Source organism: Capricornis sumatraensis, chromosome 16 (assembly GCF_032405125.1).
Source record: "Capricornis sumatraensis isolate serow.1 chromosome 16, serow.2, whole genome shotgun sequence".
NCBI classification, from domain to species: domain Eukaryota; kingdom Metazoa; phylum Chordata; class Mammalia; order Artiodactyla; family Bovidae; genus Capricornis; species Capricornis sumatraensis.
The window spans coordinates 21,134,528-21,140,846 of NC_091084.1; positions in this window are offsets into that span (position 1 = coordinate 21,134,528).

The following is a 6,319-nucleotide window of genomic DNA, read 5'->3' on the forward strand; positions in this document are numbered from 1 at the left end:
GTTAAGATTCTACTTTGAGCAATCTGACTCAACTACAAAAATAGTACAGCTTCTGTTTTTCAGTTTATTAACATGCTATTCAATATGCCAGTTTCATTTTATCTTATTTTAATTCCATTGTCTAGATTAGTATTTGTGGTATATATTTGAATGACCATTCTGAGTCAGTGACAAACTTTGCTAATTTTTTCCTCCTTGCTCTCAAATATATTATGTTTTTGTCTATTTAAGTGTTTTTGAACCATTTGATAGTCTTATTGTTGTTGTTTCATTGCTAAGATGTGTCTGACTCTTTTGCAACCCTATGGACTGTTGCCCACCAGGCTCCTCTCTCCATGGGATTTCCCAGGCAAGAATACTGGAATTGGTTGCCATTTCCTTCTTCATGGCATCTTCCTGACTCGGGACTCAAACCCAGGTCTACTGGTTGGCAGACAGATTCTTTACTGCTGAGCCACCAGGGAAAGTCTTAGCTACATTGAACTAATGATGCAGATAAAATGTATGGGCCATGACATTGCCTTTCCACTAATATCCTAAAGCATGTCATCTGTTCTATATCCCATTTATCAGTCATGGTCCAGTCAGAAAAAGAACCCCTTTAGGCATTTCATACAGAGGGAATTTATTAAAAGAAGTGGTTAGATGTGAAAGAGGAAAAAAATCAAATAGGGAATAGTGAGGTAATCCAGAGACCAGAAACAGCACTAAGACATTTCTGTCCCTTGGGCTGGAAAGACAGTAGGATGAAGTTTATTTCCAGAATCCAGAGGGCATTTAATAAGAATCATTTTAGTAAGAGTTAGACCATGATGGGGGGCTGGTAAAGGAATTGGGACCACAGAAGGAGATTCTAGTGGTGTCTTGAGTCAAAGGGGAAGAAACATCCTTCTGCTATTAATGACAAGAGAGGGAAAAAAATATCCTGGCTTTCTCCCATCTCCTCTTGGATATTATACCAGTTCTTCACTTGGCCAAAAATTTGCAGGTGCCAGTTGCCAAAGAAGCTTAAAAAAATGGAGTACCTTCTAATCCAGAGGAAACTGGGGAAGGACAGGTAATGTATTTGAGAACAAATGAAAAAATAACTGACACACTGACCATCTTTGTAATTCCCTATGAAAGAAAGGAATTAATTTAGTATCTTTCAGTGAGCACCATCTAAAAATTATCTCTTAAATTTATCTCTTAAGTATGTCATGTGATACAATCAGCTTGAAATAATTTTTCACTTTTAAAGTGAAATGTTCAAAATCATATGGACACAGTCCAGTGACTATTTTGACATGATATGGACATAGTCATACTCATTAAGTTTTACTAATTATTTAGGGGTTATAATTCCACATGGCAGGCAAAATTTAATCATTTATGGTCTAACATATATGTTTATATACTCCTTTCCAGACCTCTTCTCATTCAAGTTGCCTGAAATTGCAATATTACAGGTTTACTTACTCTGTTCTTCAGTGAAGTTTCCAATTGACATGTGGTCTTATGATCCCTATGGGGAAAGAAAAGATCTACAACTATGTCTACATAACATAAATTTATCTTGTTGAAGAGGAAGAACAAAATCTACTAAACTGTTTATGGTAAGTCATTTAGAACAGCACTGTGTTTTGGACACAAATCATGCAAGATATAGAGCTCTATGGAAGACAAACTTTAGTAAAATAAATTTGAGATTTTACATTTTATCCCCCTCCAGTAAAGTCACAATGATTAACAAGGAGTTGATGACAAAAAAATGCTTAACCTAGCATTCTAAAACTAGTGTTTTAAAAGAATCAGGCTGCCACCATCATCCAGTTAGAGATAACAGGTGAACAAATTAGGGCTGTGATCACAACACAGATATGATACATGAAAGTGACAATGTGGACATTAATTGGTAAGTATTGAGTTAAAATTGGACTAAGAGTGTTATTCAGTTTTAAGAAGTCATAAAGAGCCAGTATTTTCCAATGTTCAAAAGAATAGTTGTGTCAATAAACAGGGGTGTATAAAGATATTTGTTGAATCACAGTTTATAGTAGTGAAATTCTGAAAACAAAGATGCTTATCTCTGATAATCGCTACATAATATATATTTAATATTATATTGCATGTATTAACACAGAATATATGAATGTATATTTATATACAGATATATGCATGTGTATACATATATGCTTTTAAGATTACATCCCTATTAACAAAAATGAGTATAGACTTGGAATGAGTATAGACAGGTGGTAGATGGGGAAAGATGACAAAGATCAGCTGTGGAAATATGATGTGCTTCTTTTTATGAATCAGGCCTGTCAGGATGCACATTATTTTTACTAAAATTTCTTTGGTCACATCCAACTGCAAGGAGTCTGGAAAAGGAAATCCAAGCACAGGCCCAGGAGGGAGAGGGGAATACATATGTTGGTAAGCATTGGCAGTCTCTTCAAAGAATTATCATTAATAGCTGCCTTCCATTGGCGTGGAGTTAAAGACAGGAAAAATAAATAATTATAAAAGACACTGAAGTCAAGCTGACATATTGAGTAAGGAGATGGAAAATTATAATGTGTGTAACTTCTAGAATAACCAGGGGTGCTAGAAAGATACCTTAAAGAAGATACCAAGTAAGCAGTGGGGAATGCAAATAGGTCCTGGAAGAGAAGCAGGAACTAGAGTAAAGTTTCTATCAATTCCTTTGCCTGGAATAAAACACATGCAAAACGAAAAATCTGCTCTGGGTAAAAACAATACATTCATTGTGTTATATAAAAGGAAGTGGGAGATGAAAGTCAAGGGAAAAGGGCGAACTAGGCAAAGAAGTCAGTTGTGTCCAACTCTTTGTGACCTCATGGATTGAGGCCTGTCAGTATCCTCTGTCCATGGAATTCTCCAGGCAAGAATACTGGTGTGGGCTGTCATTCCCTCCTCCAAGAGATTTTCCCCATCCAGGTATCGAACGCAGGTCCTCTGCATTGCAGGCAGATTCTTTATCATCTGAATCACCAGAGAAGTAGGAAGAGAACCAGAGTATCACAGTGCCATGGTTGCTGAGCTTGGTAAACTCAGGTTTTGAGAAACAGTGGTTGCAAAAGGTGATGTGTTATTATAAAAATTTGGGAATGAGAGCTAGTTGAAGAACTCATCTTAGCAGGTAAGAAGAAAATCTTAAGAAATATTAGAATAGTTTCTTGATGATGCAGTTAATTTTCTCTTGAATCAGCACTTCTCTCTTCAAGCTTCTTTTCCCCTGCTTTAACTCCACTGAGTGACTGACTCTCTTTCTAAGTGTAGCTCACATTTATACCTCCCAAAATGTCATGGTCTTCATAGACTGGAACCTGGGGACTGGAGCTGATGAGAAGAAGGATGCAGGGGACCCAAGTCTTGAGTGAAACAAGGGTACTTTATTTGCAGAAATGCATGCTTATCAATCTTCAATAAAATGATTACTCAGCCATTAAAAAGAATGGAATTCCATCAGTTGCAACAACATGGATAGTCCTAAAAGGTCACTGAAGGGAGTCACTGAAGGGAGTCACTGAAGGGAGTCACTGAAGGGAGTCGCTGAAGGGAGTCAATGAGGGGAATCCACGCAGGTGTTCTTTCCCATGATCTCAGTCCTGAGAAATGCATGCAGCTCTGCTCGTTCCTGTTTTCCAAGAACTGATAAGGAACAGAGTCCTTGAGAAATGACACACAAAGGAAGAAAACAATATACTAGATCCCTTAAAGTTGAACATCCCCTGACACCAAGATAGGAATTGATTGATGGGGGTAGCTGTTATTTGATACAGAGGCTCTTGTGACAAAGGTCTAGGAATGGGCTTCCTCAAGAGCTGTTGGCAGAACTTCTGGTATGAACATGGTAGGTTAGCTCAGAATCTACTCTTCTTCCTCAGGGAATGTAATAGAACAAAGACATACACACGCACACAAACAACTTTCCTTTTCAGTGACACCAGGAGGCGCACAGAATATGGGCACTCCAAGCATTGTGTAATGGTGGCCAGAAGTCTCTGAGAAGCAGAGCTATCTGGGAAGTGATGTTGATAGAGCTGGGTTGAAAGAGCTTGAGTACTCAGGATGCTGAGTGGCAGCAGACTTCAGGAAGAACTTACAATACAGTCTCTTAGGAGAGAAACTAAACCTGAAAGTAAAGTGTTGAAACTTAAGCTAATGCTGCTATGAGAAGATCTAAGCTCTAACAGGGCTAATGTCAGGTCATAGTAAACCTGCAAAGGGCAGGTGAAGAACAACAGGGCAGAAAGTATCACAGAAGAGACTATTAGATTTCAGATTATAGTGATTTCATGCAAATAGTGTTGGAAGAACTCAAGAGATAGAATAGAAGATATTGTTTCTTCCAAAATAGTTTTGGAAGAACTCACGAGATTCCATTGATCCTCAAACAACATGGGTTTCAACTACAGGGATACACTTATACACTGATTTCTTTTGATAACTATGTACTGCAGTACTGAATGGTCTGTAGTTGGATAAATCTATGGATGTGGAATCTCAGGTTTGGAGGGCTGACTGTAAAGAAAAGTTCAGTCAGTCAGTCGTGTCCAACTTTGTGACCCCATGGACTGCAGCATGCCAGGCTTCCCAGTCCATCACCACCTCCCAGAATTTGCTCAAATTCATATCCATTGAGTCAGTGATGCCATCCAAACATCTCATCCTCTCTTGTCCCCTTGTCCTCCTGCATTCAATCTTTTCCAGCATTGGTCTTTTCCAGTGAGTCAGTTCTTCATATCAGGTGGCAAAATATTGGAGTTTCAGCCTCAGCATCAGTATTTCCAACGAATATTCAGGACTGATTTCCTTTAGGATGGACTGGTTGGATCTTCTTGCAGTCCAAGGGACTCTCAAGAGTCTTCTCCAACACCGCAGTTCAAAAGCATCAGTTCTTTGGTGCTCAGCTTTCTTTAAAGTCCAACTCTTACATTCATACATGATTACTAGAAAAAACCATAGCTTTGTCTGCAAAGTAATGTTTCTGCATTTTAATATGCTGTCTAGGTTGTTCATAGCTTTTCTTCCAAGAAGCAAGCCTCTTTTAGTTTGTTGACTGCAGTCACCATGTGCAGTGATCTTGGAGCCGAAGGAAACTAAGTCTCTCACTGTTTCCGTTGTTTCCCTATCTCTTTGCCCTGAAGTGATGGGACCAGATGCCATGGTTTTAGTTCTGTAAGTGTTGAGTTTTAAGCCAGCTTTTTCACTCTCCTCTTTCACTTTCATCAAGAGGCTCTTTAGTTTCTCTTCACTTTCTGTCATAAGGGTGGTATCATCTGCATATCTGAGGTAATTGATATTGCTTCTGACAATCTTGACTCCAGCTTGTGCTTCATCCAGCCCGGCATTTTGCGTGATGTACTCTGCATATAAGTTAAATAAGCAGGATGACAACATACAGCCTTGAAATGGTGGTATGGACCTAACAGAAGCAGAAGATATTAAGAAGAGGTGGCAAGAATACACAGAAGAACTGTACAAAAAAGAGTTTCGTGGCCCAGATAACCATGTTGTTGTGATCAATCGCCCAGAGCCAGACATCCTAAAATGTGAAGTCAAGTTGGCTTTAGGAAGCATCACTACAAACAAAGCTAGTGGAGGTGATGGAATTCCAGTTGAGCTATTATAAATCCTGGAAGGTGATGCTGTGAAAATGCTGTACTCAATATGCCAACAAGTTTGGAAAACTTAGCAGTGGCTACAGAACAGGAAAAGGTCAGTTTTCATTCCAATTCCAAAGAAGGGCAATGCCAAAAATGTTAAAACTACCACACAATTGCATTCATCTCTCACACTAGCAAAATAATGCTCAAAATTCTCCAAGCCAGGCTTTAGCAGTACATGAACCATGAACTTCCAGATGTTCAAGCTGGATTTAGAAAAGGCAGAGGAATCAGAGATCAAACTGCCAACATCTGCTGGATCATGGTAAAAGCAAGAGAGTTCCAGAAAAACATCTGTTTCTGCTTTATTGACTATGCCAAAGCCTTTGACTGTGTGGATCACAATACACTGTGAAAAATTCTGAAAGAGATGGGAATCCAGGCCACCTGACATGCCTCCTGAGAAATCTGTATGCAGGTCAAGAGGCAACCGTTAGAACCAGACATGGAACAATGGATTGGTTCCAAATTGAGAAAGGAGCATGTCAAGGGTATATATTGACTGTAAAGTTACCTACAGATTTTCCACTACATGGAGGTCCATGCCTTCCCCCAACTCACCCCATATAATTCAAGGATCAACTGTAATTGTTTTGTGAGTTCTTCTTAAGGTACCTACTTATCACCCTGAAACATGAAATGAC